The 14,307-nt window shown below is 36.3% G+C and overlaps 1 pseudogene; it reads left to right on the forward strand.

The window, feature by feature from the left end:
* Positions 1-10,518: 10,518 nt before the first annotated feature.
* LOC110754428 (3-ketoacyl-CoA synthase 13 pseudogene) lies at positions 10,519-12,240 on the forward strand (annotated as a pseudogene).
* The last annotated feature ends 2,067 nt before the right edge of the window (positions 12,241-14,307 follow it).

Consider the following 14,307-nt stretch of genomic DNA (forward strand, 5'->3'; position numbering starts at 1 on the left):
TTTGGATAGTTGCATGTGCAGTTGGATCAACATTTATATTTTTTCTGACCCAACAGCTAAAGTGAACGAACATGTGGATTTTGGATAGTTGCAAGAGCAGGTAATTGAATCACACTATAATTGCTATATTTAAATTACTTGAAGTTGGGCGGTTGCTGGAGATTATTCATGTCTTAAAAATTTAGGGAATTTCAGATGGCAAGAACAGCCAAATTGTTTAGGCTTTTATATGGATTAGTTAAATAATTAGGAGGTTAATTATTACATTAATTGGACAAACCCACCAAATGAAATTTAGAAATTGGAGTAGTTTGTGGAAAAAACTCAGCAAAACAGAACAGGTGCCAGCTATAATATACACAAGGACACTCTGATATCATTATAAGCTCAAATTAATAGCCTCTTATGGTTATCATTATCATGATTCCATTAATATTGTCTATTTGCATGTGAAGTGTGGGATTGATTTTCCTTCCTAGGGAATATTTGTCTCAAGATCCCTTCTTCCTCTTCGCTTCTCATTATTCCTGTAAAACAACACAGAGTGAAGCATGACCTAAACAATCGATGATGGAGCCAAAAAAAAATAGTGGGTATGTGATACATTATGTAGAATGTCACTAGCTTATATTACATTACGTAGAATGTAAGGGTCTATATTAGAACAACCCTATTTAAAAATATATAGTTATAACAGTACATATGTTGATGCAAAAGAAAGAAAAAGAAAGCTAGACCTTCTTTATTTTTTCTTTTTTTTCCCACAAGAAACAATAAAAATGGAATTACTCTCAGGTGACGGCAACAATCGTAGCAGAGGCAAGCAATCCCATTCAGAGGCACCAGAAAATTTTGTAGCAAAACCCTAACAAGTTACTGTTGAGCCATGAATCGTCTACCAGTCCTCTTGAAAAATTTCTGACTCTTGACTTAATTATGGTATATATGAATTATGGTGTACTTGCTGTAATTTCAGTAAATCCGTAATATTTAGTTACCTTGCAAGTACAGTACATACAATAATTTTCAGTAGGTAAAGGACGATGGCTACTAGATATATGTCTTATCATATACTATTTATTTGCTTTTTATGCTGTTTTGAGACCCAACAAAAGATCTACAACATAGTGGCTACGAAACTTCGACTTGCTGCATCAACGTACAGAAAAACTTAGTTGCAACGGAAATAGTATTATTTTGTTATCTTCGACTAATAACGTTATACTATTTAGAAAAATTATCATGTATATCATAGTATTATTAGCCAAAACTAATAAAATAATGTTATCCCAAAATTTCATGCAAGTATTTCTCGCATATTAGGGATTCAGGATAATTTCAACCATCAAAAGGAAACTGAGCAGACAGCAGAGAAGGCAGCAACATTTATACATTTTAATTCTGGAAAATGCAAGGTCGGATGGGCCCCACTAATCACCAGGTGTCATAACCCCTAGCAGAAGAAACAACACATCAGTACTGGACAAACTAGCAAGTGAAGGAAATTAATATTGGGGACCCATTTGCAGAAAATTTGACCTCGCATTTTATACGAATGGACACAGAGGGAACGTGATGTAGGACAAAATATGGCTAATTATGGTGTGAAAAATTGATTAAAGTAAAGTGGCTCAAAGTTGGAAGAAAAACATGTAATAGAGGAAAATTCTAATTATATATCAATTGTGGCGCTATGAAAAGAAGGAAGGCGTATCGTTGGAATTTTTTAATTGGTTGAGGAAGTTTGAAGCAATTATGATTATGTCAAGATTTGTATTTAATTTAATGTTTTATTTTATATTTTGAAGAATAAGTTATCCATTAGGATATTATTTTCCTAATATGATTTTAGCTATGATTTTTATAATTTTCTTGTTAACTAAGTTTAGGAATATTCAAGAACCTAGTGTTTCCTACGATATTACAGTTTCTTTGTTTTCTATTTAAGCCAACTCATGATGTTGTATTTGTCAGTTTATTCATCTTATTTTCAATCAATATATTTGACGTTTACTCAATTTCTTTGGTGGATTCCAGTTTGTTGGTAGATTCCGACATTGTTACTTGTAGGGTTATTGTTCGATCTCCTTATCCCTTATATCTCGCTACGTCAGTTGGTATCAGAGCAGGTTTTATCTTACTCGAGGTGCCTCCAATGGCTCGTCCAGACAAAGAAGATAGGACCTGTGGAGATGGGGAACCAATCACTCTTAGAGAACTTAATGCTGTAGTTGTTCCATACTTCATGGGGAGTAATTGCATCGAAGGCTTTCTTCAATGAGTTGCAGACGTAGAGGAAATATTTGATTCAATAACGATCCCAGAGAAGAAGATGGTGAAAATTGTTGCGTCTCATTTAGAAGACGATGTCACTTCTTGGTACAGTACATACAATAATTTTCAGTCGTTATAGGTTGATGGCTACTAGATATATGTTTTATCTTATCATATACTATTTATTTGCTTTTTAGCTCTTTGAGACCCAACAAAAGATCTACAACATGAGGCTACGAGACTTTGACTTGTAGCCCTCATATACCAAAATACTTAACAACGGAATAAGAATATTTTATTATCTCCGATTAATAATGATATGTCACTTAGAAAAATTATCATGTACTTATATTTGGAATTCATGATAGTTTCAACCTGCAGAAGGAAACTGAGCAGACAGCAGAGGTCAGGCAGCATTTGTACATTTTAATTATGGAAAATGCATGGTCGGATGGGCCCCACTAATCACCAGGTGTCATAATCCCTAGCAGAAGAAACAACAAATCAGTACCGGACAAACTAGAAAGAGGAAGGAAATTAATATTGGGGACCCATTTGCAGAAAATTTGACCTCGCATTTTATACCAATGGACATAGAGGGAACGGGGTCTAGTTCAGTTTTCAGGGTGAAAGCCTCGGAAAAAGGCTTCGAGCCATGTATTCCGACGAAATGCTATTGATTTTAGGAGGACGACAGACCTACTCACGATCTACTAAAAGGGAAGATATGAAATGTTATTGATGTCGGCCAAAGGCTTTGTGGAGCCCGACAAAAAAGTACGAACACCTTTCATGTGCCAAAAATGTAGATCTTGTATAATTGCTTATTAATGAGTGGCCCAAATTCAAAGAGCAGAGAACTTCTGACTAGAATTTGTTGGTGGCGATTTGCAAGTGTGCAGATGTTTCTTGAATACGCTGCAGTTAGGTAGTACGTCGTTTTATTAGTGTTTCTCGCGTGAAAAATGAAACTTTCATTTTCTAGAGAAAACAAGAAGAATTCTTGCCCTAATGTTTGAGGAATTTGAAAATTATAGAATTTAAAATGATGAGATGTGAAGTTCTAAACATTGTGATGGCAGCGACAACCGTGAAAATGATATTGCTGATGGTCATGGCAATGTGGAGGTCGACGGGAATGGTGGTGGTGGTGGGATTGGCGGTGAGATAGTATGATGTTTTTTCTTAACTCTCTTTCTTGGAATTTCATTAGCTATTAAGAAGTTGGAATTCATGACCTCTAATTTCCAACGTTTTTTTCATGTAGAATTTCTCAATTTCTTTATTTATGAACCTAAACAAGAGATGTATTACCTGTCAATTTAAAAATTTAGGTTTATGTCCAAATTTCAAGTTCACATGGAGTGACGTTTTAGTGTAGTGACACGGTGTTACTGCCACCTATTCTTTATTTTTATGAATAAGAGTATGAGTTCATATCTCACGGACGATAGTTGTTAAATAAACATAAAAAAAAAAAACTTAGAGATATAGTAAATTAAAATTTTGGAGTATTTTAACTACTAGTCCAACAATATAGATATTGAGCATTGGAGATATAAAAGAAATTTATTCTTAATTAGAGACAAATTAACAAAAAAATATTAATTGTGTTGTCAATTATGTTTCTTAATATATTACAGTTTTTCAGTGTATATAGCAGGTATAATCTCGTCAGATTTATATTATTAACACGAGTCAATATGATTAATGGTTACACTCTTCTTGTGTTGTCACGCAATACAAGTGAGGAAAATGGCAGATGTGAGTTAGGCCAATTGGCAAGGACAGTGAGTTCGTCCCCTTGCACCTAAGTTCTCCCCTTCCTGTAGAGTAGATTAATTTATAGTATTTAAATTATCGCTTAGTATAAAACAAAAGTAGTGAGGAAAACATTTCTTATACACAATTTACAACAAATCAACTATTTAATCACCAAACTGTGTATTACAATAAGTCTTACTATTAAAATTTGAGAAATTTGTGGCTCACAGAAGATTTGATAAGTACGCCCTTGAGAGGTGCACACAAAGCCAATAACACATGTTGTCAACTACCTTCGCTAGTCTCTCTTGTGTCTTTTATTTCTACATGTGACTACATTTAAACTATGGATAAGGACTTTTCTCTAACTTTAATGTTTGATAGTATGGTTCAATAAAACAAATGTTTTTGATGGTGTTGACGGTGGGTTTGGACTGTCAAAGTCAGAGCTTTCACTGGGTTGGGTAGAGGCAGCGGGTCTCCTCCTCTCTCTGCTGGTCTGAACAGAAGGACAAAATATTGGTCATCCAAAGGCAGTGTGGTACCAATCAAGCCCTCTCTAATGTCAAAGTTAAGGCAAAGTTAAAGGCAAAGTTGGGAAAGTTAGGAGAGTGTTTAAGCATGGTGTCTGGATAGGAGCAGTTAGTACTTTTGTCCTAATTTTTGTTAAATTCAAAGAGATGGTCCAGTAGTCCATTACTAAAAACACTGATATTGTCCCTAACTTAACCACCTAGAAAGCCCAATAGGTGTGGAGTGTTATCACAAAAGGCCTCAGTGGTATTAGTAGTAGAACCATTCATTATATATTGTATTTTATTTAGTTAATTTTCCGATGTGGACTTATATTCTTCAATACGCCCCCTCACGTGAGACCACCACATAGTGGGCCACACCACACATGGAGCTAAATCCACATTGGAGTCAATCATTTAAGTCCAACACGTGAACACCATATATTGGGTAAGGTGTATGGGTAAACATTCAAGCCCAACATGTGAACACTACATATTAGGTAAGGGTAAAGGCCCAATTCAGGCCCAGTCAATCAACTTGCTCTAACACCGTGTTAAGATTTCAGGGAGAAAGGTCAGCGGCCCACTGCTAACAACACCGATATTGTCCCTAACTTAACCACCTACAAAGCCCAATTGGTGTGAGGTTTTATCACATAAGGCCTCGGTGTTATTAGTAGTAGAACCTTTTTATTATATATTATATTTAATTTAGTCAGGTTTCCAATGTGGGACTTATATTCTTCAATAATTTTGGTATTCTATAGTCCTTTGGTGACCATTGGATTTGGAAAAAAAAAAAAAAAAAAAAGCTAATCCACACCATTCAATTTGGGGTAACATGAAAACCTGTTATTATAGGTTAAATTTAAAATACATTTGGTAAATAAAAAAAATCACGCTAGAACAAAAAAACGTACTATAAACTATAATGTGAATACACTCTTTGCAATTATTCTTCTCCATTAAAACTCTATGCCCCTGTCTTCCCAGGAGCATGGCCGTAAAAAACTACAAGTTACACTCCTCATACAGGACTATTGGGATTTAAAGAGGCCAATTTTTTTACAGCATCAACTCTTCAAGGTTTGGAAATCTCCAGATCTTTGTGGTGGAAAAGTGTGAGGCATTTGGCCATCTCCAGCATTAATTTTCCTACTTAACTTCCCATATTTGAGTATTTCAATGGAGCCTGGACCTTGAAAGTTTGTAATAGAAAAAAAAATACTATTGCCAAACAGAGATAATGTGTACCGGTACACAGGTGTACCGTAGATGTTGCCCAAGATATAAGGCTTTAGAGGAAACAACTTCCTTTAATCAAGGGGAGAATGTGTCTGGTCCATGGCCTAATCATGATGAGAGGAGTTGTTTGGCCATGCCTAAGCATGATTACAAGTGATGATTGCAGGAGGCATTAGCCAAGGCTTGACATGGTTAGGAATGCATTTTATGTATGGCAAATATGGATAAAAACTTCCTCAGTATCTTTAGTTAACACAATAGCTGAAACGATATGGAGATAATCACTCTCGAAAGTAAATTTTTTATAAACCCTTTTTAGCATCATAGTTTCCCCAAATCTAGTCGAATTACATTAAGGATAAAATCAGCTGTCGCTAAATACATTTCTATATAATTTATTCAAGTAAGATAAATTTGATATTTTATATCATTTATAAATAGCTAACAAGAGGGCTCTTATTAAAAACACCTTGGTGAAATTTTGGGAAATATTTGACCAATAAAATAAAAAATTTAGGGGAATATTGTAGAAAAAAATAACTTATCGGATAGGGGACAGTTGTCTTTGATGCACACAATTTCGGCCCCATGTACATATGTATACTGTTCACCTTAAAAACAGGATCTCATGGATGGATGAAGCAGTTGTCAATGCAACATTAACTTGAATTCGGTGGATAATGTGTGAATCATAAAATATTTAAATTCAATGTTCAGCAAATTAGGCCAGGATGGTGCAAGATTCTTTGTTTTATACCCATGTCCATAGAAAACATTGTATGAAGTGATTGCTTTTCTTTCTTGAAACACATTTATGAGTTATATATATATATATCCTATGATTTTGCATATAATTATCTTGTTTTTTGGTTCTTCCTTCTAAACAATGTTCGATTCAAGATAAACCAGAATCCCAAGACATATTTGACCGTTGGAATATCAACCTCTAAATTAGAGAATATGGTTCTATTTTCTATATATGCATATAAAGTCAAAACTAATTCACGTGGTTGTTTGAAATTTAGAGGAATATATTGACACGTGTTCCTTTATAATAGTGTCACCGAAATTGGTAGTCCCAAAATTGAATATTAATTTGAGAACAAGCAACAATAAGTATGATCTTCCTCACTATTTAGTATATCTCCCTAATGAAGAGGGTTACCAACTAGGCATATTTATGAGACAATATGAAGTCTAGCATGTGCACGCAGATCTAGGCCAAACAAAACAAAAAGCTCCATGTTTCAATGACATAATTAGTCCTTAGAGTGGAGAAAATATGGTTGCCTTATGCATGCTCGGTTATGTTTTGATAGCTCGCCAAGAGCTTCCTGAAATTTATAATCATTGAACTTAGAAGAGTTCAAAGATTTCAGATCGGAGTGACATTTAAAAGAGAGTAAACTATCTCACATCACATGTGTAGTTTATAATATCCATTAGCTAAAAAAAATCCTTGTTCTTGTCATATGCAACGTCGAGATGATAACATTATTTAAGGAAACATAAGATTATTGACATTTGTTTATTGGTTCTTGTTTTTTTTCTTTTTGATTCAGGGGCTTTTATTAGTCACAAATGTAGTTGGTTTGGTTCTGGGAAAGTTGGAGCTTGTCTTCTGTTATGCATGGGACTTGAATAGGTTACAATATTTGTTTTTGTTTGTGCAAGTATTCATTATCGTTTCTTGGCGGTCCATGTTGAACCAGATGGGCCAATTGCTTGAGGCACCGTCTGTTTCTTTTTGTTCTTTAATCGGCTACCGTCAGACAAGAAAAAATTTAGCCACCCAATCATATGATTAAATAGTGTGCTGTTGTCGGTTATATATATATATATGTTCTTCAAAGGAGAAAAACTCTCACGGGATAATACTGTTTTATTATTTTAAATCAATAATATAATGACACGTGTAAAAATGATACTGCTTGTCATTTCATTATTGGCTGGAGATAGCAAAAAATATCATTGCACTATTGGCTGTAGATAGCAAAAAGTGTTATCCCCATTGCAAGAAAGTCTCTCTCGTTAATTGGACTATGTTACGTACCCCTTCTTTTTTCATCGAAATTCGCATCCTTCTTCTCATAGATTAGAGCGCTGTCAAATATCGCGCTGTAAAAAACAATCATGATAATAGAGTATGAGAATGAAATATTTAAACTAATTAACGGAGACGGTGATGTAAACTTTAAAACTTTTTTCCAGTTCAAATCACCAACTTGAAACATTTTTGACAAAAAAAAAAAGAAAAAAAGAAGAAGAAAAAACTTGAAACTTCTCTCACTTTGGAAAGTGAAAATTTTAATATTCGAATTTAGAAAGAAAAATTGGTCGATGATTGAAAGAATAATTTGCAGTAGGATTCTCTCTTGGTGATGAGGATGGCTTAATACGTAACAAGAAAGAGACTTATGATGTTCTGTTAAGCATATGGCATGTGATAAGCCTTGAGAGTCAACGTTTGCTTTATTATTCTAGAATATTTCTGCTTTTGGTCTGTGGTTGGATTCCATCATTCTTGTTCCTATCCTTGTAAGTAAACATCAAATAATGGTGCTTTCTTTTATTTAACAAAAGTCTAATTTGTGCTGGCTTTCATGTTTTTGGGAATTCTATGCATCTCTTTCGTCTGGAGTACTGCAGGGGACAAAGTCCAAAACAAACTTATACCAGACCCTTCTGGGCTTGCAACACCGATCAAGTCTTCCTGAATGCAAATCGACTACCGGCTTTAACAGGGAACGGGATCCAAAATCAATTGGCCCAAACCTGTGACTCAGTCCATAATTGGTTGGATGGGCACAATCCGAATTGAATCAATTTTTTTTAATGAAAATCAAAACTAAAATCATACTGAACCAAACCAATTAAAATATGTAAGAATTGGCCAATGAGGTATAGCTCAGTTGGTTGAGCTTTTCCACTTCCACTAAGGCTCGACCTTGAGCCAAGGTAAGAGGTGCGACCGCCCTAAACCCCGGCTCAAGGGAGGGCCCAATTTTAATTTTAATTTTTTTTTTTAATGTGATCAGAGTTTTGTAAAGGGTTATATATGTAAGGGCGGCAAATTGTAGCCTAAGTTCTCTCCAGTAGCAGTGGCGGGTGCTGTTTTTAATCCACATTAATCCTAGGTTCGAATCTCAGCATTGTGCTATATACACAAATGGTCTATTTTCAACGTCGCCCTAGGCTTAAGAAATCTCAGGGTTGGCCGTGCCTCTACTTACGTGGAGTAGAGGTTCAAAATCTAGAACTAATGAATATTTGTGTAAAACCCCCTCTCCTAATCGCTTGTACTAAAAAAATTGTAAGAATTGTTAAATAATAATCTATTTGTCTTGGTTCAATTTTGAACGAATTTTCTGATTTTATGTATGAAAACGAAACCGAACTGTTTGGATTGGATTGGATTGATTTGAGACCATACAAAGGATATGTCTTCAATGCTTGCACTCTCCATAATGAGACCATACAAAGGATATGTCTTCTATGCTCTTCTGAGACCTAGAGAACTATTTGAGCATGGTCGTATTTCCGGCATGACATGGGAAATCTGTTGACCAGATCAGAGTGAAATGTCAAAGGCCAGAATAATTAAACTATTGCATGCGTTGTTCCCAGACAGCATTGGTTGAAGATGCAATAACTTCAAGCAGTGGCAGACGCAGCATCGTGGGCATAAATATTATATAATAATATTATAATATTTATTTATGTAACAATATTATATATTTATAAAACTATTTATTTTATGAACACAAAATGCATGTGGGAGGACAAACTAAATTATTTCTTGTACGCCTTGATATTTTGTCAACTTTGGGGCCTTGATAATTTTTTTTGAATAAATACCACAAGATGTCTTCACACAAGAAGAGTGTGATTAATCCCCGTTCGAGGTTCCGTTTGTCCTTGACTACAAAGTGCTTCTAACGGGTTTCGAATCTCTGTCATTGAGGCACTAGGTAGGTCGCCAGCTGGAGATGGAAGTTTGACAATTGCACCATACCTTGCTGGAGGGGCCTTGATATTTTGAATATAGGAAATTTGGGTTAAAATCTTGAAGGTTTTGTTTATTTGTTAGTCAAATGTCTTATTTATTGTAGCTTACATGATTGAAGAAGAAATTAAATGTAGGCAGGAGCCCACACTAGGCTCTATGTAGGTCATTCAGTGACTTCAAGGTGTGAACACTTCATACTAGGCTCAATGTAGGTCCTTCAGTGACTTCATGGTGTGAACACCTCATCAAAATGATATAATGACTAGTATTTTTTTTGAAACTTCATTAAATGATAAAAGGGTATGATAAAGGGAATAGAAAAAAAATTAATTACTTTGCAGTCTTGGAAACACAAGTATCATATTCTATCACACTTTGCTTTTATCTCTCAAAAAAAAAATCACACTTTGCTTTTATGAAAAAGTAACACCAGAATTCCCAAACATCATCACAAGTACCCTGTGAAAATTGAAATCCCACAGGCCTTAAGGTAGCGGGTTGGTTTCAGAGATTTAAATATTTTACTACCCAACAATACAGGACTACAAATTGCAACTGGCAAGGAAGGAGCCATGCCCATATTCTAAGGTATTTCTCCGCGTATTATCCCAAAACGACACAATAAATTCCGTAGTTCCCCAACTGTTTCTTCTTCTTATGTCAGTCGGCATAAACTAAACTGTATAAATCTCTGAATACACATGAAAAGCTAGCTGTATATGCCAATCACCTTTCACATTACTTTATATATCTCTCCATCCTCTTCACCACAATCTTCATTCACCGAGTTTGCAAAAACAAAAGCAAACCCAACTCTGCAAAACCGAACATGAAATCCATTTCAAATTTCAAATTCCTCCTAGCCTTTTTTGGAACACTTTTACTAACCCTAACCCTCCTGTTCGTTGAAAGAACGTCTAGTCCAGTTCCATCCAGTCTAATCCGGAACGGGGTCCTAATTGAGTCCTTAATTAATCCCCTCCTTCGCATCATCTACACTCACCCCACCTTTCTCTTGTCTTGCATTTGGTGCCTTTTCCTTTCCATCTTTTACTACTACATCTCTAGTCCCAACCCAGTTTTTCTCCTGGACTTCTCGTGCTTCAAACCAAACCCTAACCAAAAATGCAGCTACAAAGCCTCTGAGCACTTTGTATTCAGGACGAATCGCTTCAGCGAGGAAAGCCAAGAATTCATGCGTAAAATCTACCTCAAATCAGGCCTAGGGGACGAAACATATGCACCAAAATTCGTCTTCCAATCCAACCCGAAAGCCGACCTCAAATTAGCCATTGATGAAGCTCAAGAAGGCATGTTCTCGTCGATCAACTCACTCCTCTCAAAAACCAACATCGACCCAAGTCTTATCGATTGCCTAATTGTAACATGTGGCAGCTTCTCCCCCATGCCCTCCCTCACATCCCTCATTGTCAACCATTTCAAGCTCAAATCCGACGTAAAAACCTACAATTTAAGTGGCATGGGGTGTAGTTCGGGAGTAATGTCAATCGATTTAGCTGCCAACGTACTAAAGCACAGTAAAAAAATTGGTTATGCTCTTGTGGTCATAATCGAAACTATTAGCTTGAATTGGTACTATGGTGATAGCCGTCCCATGCTTGTAACAAATTGTATTTTTCGCGTCGGTTGTGTGGCCGCAATGATCACAAACGATCCGAGTTGTCGCAGAGTTGCCAAGATGGAACTCGTTCACTCGCTTCGAACTCACCACGGAGCGAATGACCGAGCTTATAAAGCTGCATTTCAAGAGGAGGATGACAAGGGATGTACTGGGTTTTCACTAACTAAAGATTTGATTCCAGTCGCAGGCATGTTTTTACGTGAACACATCAAGATTCTGGGTCCCCGAGTTCTACCACTGAGTCAACTCGGTCTGTATGTCTACTCGGTAATTCGTTCTACAATGACGAGGGGTGCGTCGAAACCAATCGTCCCGGATTTCACCAAGGCTTTTGATCATTTTTGTATTCACACGGGAGGGAAAGCGGTGATCGAGCAAGTTGGTCGGGTTTTGAGATTGGGGAAAGAGTTCACTGAGCCCGCTCGGATGACTTTGCACCGATTCGGGAACACTTCGAGTAGTCTTGTGTTTTATGAGTTGGCATATCTTGAAGCTAAAGGGAGAGTTAAGAAAGGAGATAGGGTGTGGATGTTAGGTTTTGGGACTGGGTTTAAGGTTGGTAGCCTTGTTTGGAAGGCACTTTTAGATTTGGGAAATGAGAGGGATAATCCCTGGAGTGATTGCATCGACAGTTACCCATTGAAGTCATGGTAAATCTGATAAGGCTAAGTCATACAAATTAGTCAGAAAATTTAGGTGGCTTTTGGTATGCAATTCAATTAGGAAATTCGAAAATTTTAATTTTTCTTAAAAATAAGGAGTTCTATATAAATAGATATTTTCTATTTCAAGTATTTGAGTGTTTTTTAGTTTAGGTTTTCAAAATCGGTCTATACCAAATAAATTTTTTGAGTTTTGGACTCAAATTTTGTTTTTAAATTTTAAAGTTGAATTCAAATAGAATACCAAACACTTATGTTTCTTTCGATCATAATAAGGCTCTTTTCACTATACTATAGTGGGGGCCATAAGAAGACTGTTGGTTATTAATTCTTGGCTAAAAGTCACTTTTGGTTCTGTAGTTTGGCACTTCAACCACTTTTGACTCTATAGTTTCAATTCCGTCAATTTTGACCCTGTAGTTTCGTATTTGTAGAAATTCAAGGACAAGTTAGTATTTTTGTCAATTTCTTTGACGGTGCAAGGGGCAATTTTGTCAACCCAAAATCCTTGAGCATAAAAGCTTGTCTGAAACTCCCCTAATTTCATATTAGGGCTTGAAATTGATCATTTGGGTTTAGGGTTCTTCAAAAATTGGGATTAGTGGTTGAATTTCGAGCCCTAATATGAAATAGGGAGAATTTCAAACAAGCTTTTACGCTCAAGGATTTTGGATTGACGAAATTGCCCTTTGCATCGTTAAAGAAATTGACAAGAATACTAACATGTTCTTGAATTGCTACAAATACGAAACTACAATACCAAAATTGACGGAATTGAAACTACATGGTCAAAAGTGGTTGAAGTGCCACACTAAAAGAACCAAAAGTGACTTTTGGCCTTCATTCTTTAAGCATGAATAAAACTTATCTACTACTGAAATTCTCCCCCAACCAATTGCTACATGGATCCAAATCCTCCAGTGCTTGGTTTTTATACTGATTTAACGGCTAATAAGAAACACATAATTTCTTAGTCCTGTTTTTCTATATTTGAAATTAACCAAACATCTGTAAATAACTGTTAACAACAAGAAACAATTTGTATGTTTGACTTCTCTCATGCAAAAATGTCTCCTCATTTAATTTCATTCAAGAGTTTGAAAATTACACATCAACTAGTGAAAGAAGGCACTTTTAGATTTGGGAAATGAGAGGGATAATCCTTGGAGTGATTGCATCGATAGGTACCCATTGAAGTCATGGTAAATCTTAAATAGAAAAAATCTGTATATTTAGAACTCCTTATTTTTAAGAAAAATTAATGTTTTTGAATTCCCTAATTGAATTGCATACCAAAAGCCATCAAGAGTTAGGCTTCAAATGGGTAGCCAAATCTTTTTAAACTCCTATTAAGACTGAAAGAAGCAGTTAGCCGGTCAGCACTTGGCTTGTATTTGAGTGTTTTTTAGTTTTTTTTTTTTTTGGGTCAAGAGTACTTTCATTCCAAACGAAAGAGAAGTACAAGCAAAGGGCTAGGCTACCCACAGCCACAAACAGAGAACAACACAGCTACCAACAGTCAGCAAAAATAAAGGAGAAAAACAAGCTACGGCGAAACTAAATCAGCCACAGCAGAAAGAGATGAAAAACAAGCTACAGCAAAACAAAAGCAAATTTTGTTAAGAGGCCAAACCTATGACACCTCCCAATAGGGAGCGTGTCCGCCTCTAACAGCCAGGACTCACATCGTAGGGGGACATGGGAGCCCATCAGCTTGCAACACAAAGACCAAAGAGGATGAGAGGCTGGATTCCCAAACCTCATCACACATCCTCCTTCTAGCTCGAGAAGCTACAACATCTGCTGCTTTATTTGCACCACGGTGCAACCAATTCCAAGAGTACGAACTGAAACCACTACAGGCTCTTGGAATTGCCGTTAGAATGGGGAAAATAGTCCATCTACTCCTCTGAATATGGCCTTTGACAGACTAGACCAACTCCTTTGAATCAAATTCAAAAACCACATGTGATATCCCCATTTTGAGTAGCTAAATGTACTCCACTCAACGCTGCGTGCGCCTCCGCCTCAATAGCCGACGTTGCCAATCTGATTTTACAGCTGCCGCCCAAACACACAGCATTGGAGTCCCGAACCACCACACCCGAACATGCTAGCTTCGAACCTCCTTCCCAAGAAGCATCAACATTTACTTTACAATATGCATGGGGAGGGGCAGACCATTCATATTCATTA

The sequence above is a fragment of the Prunus avium genome, chromosome 8 (assembly GCF_965620075.1).
Source record: "Prunus avium chromosome 8, drPruAviu1.hap1.1, whole genome shotgun sequence".
NCBI lineage: Eukaryota > Viridiplantae > Streptophyta > Magnoliopsida > Rosales > Rosaceae > Prunus > Prunus avium.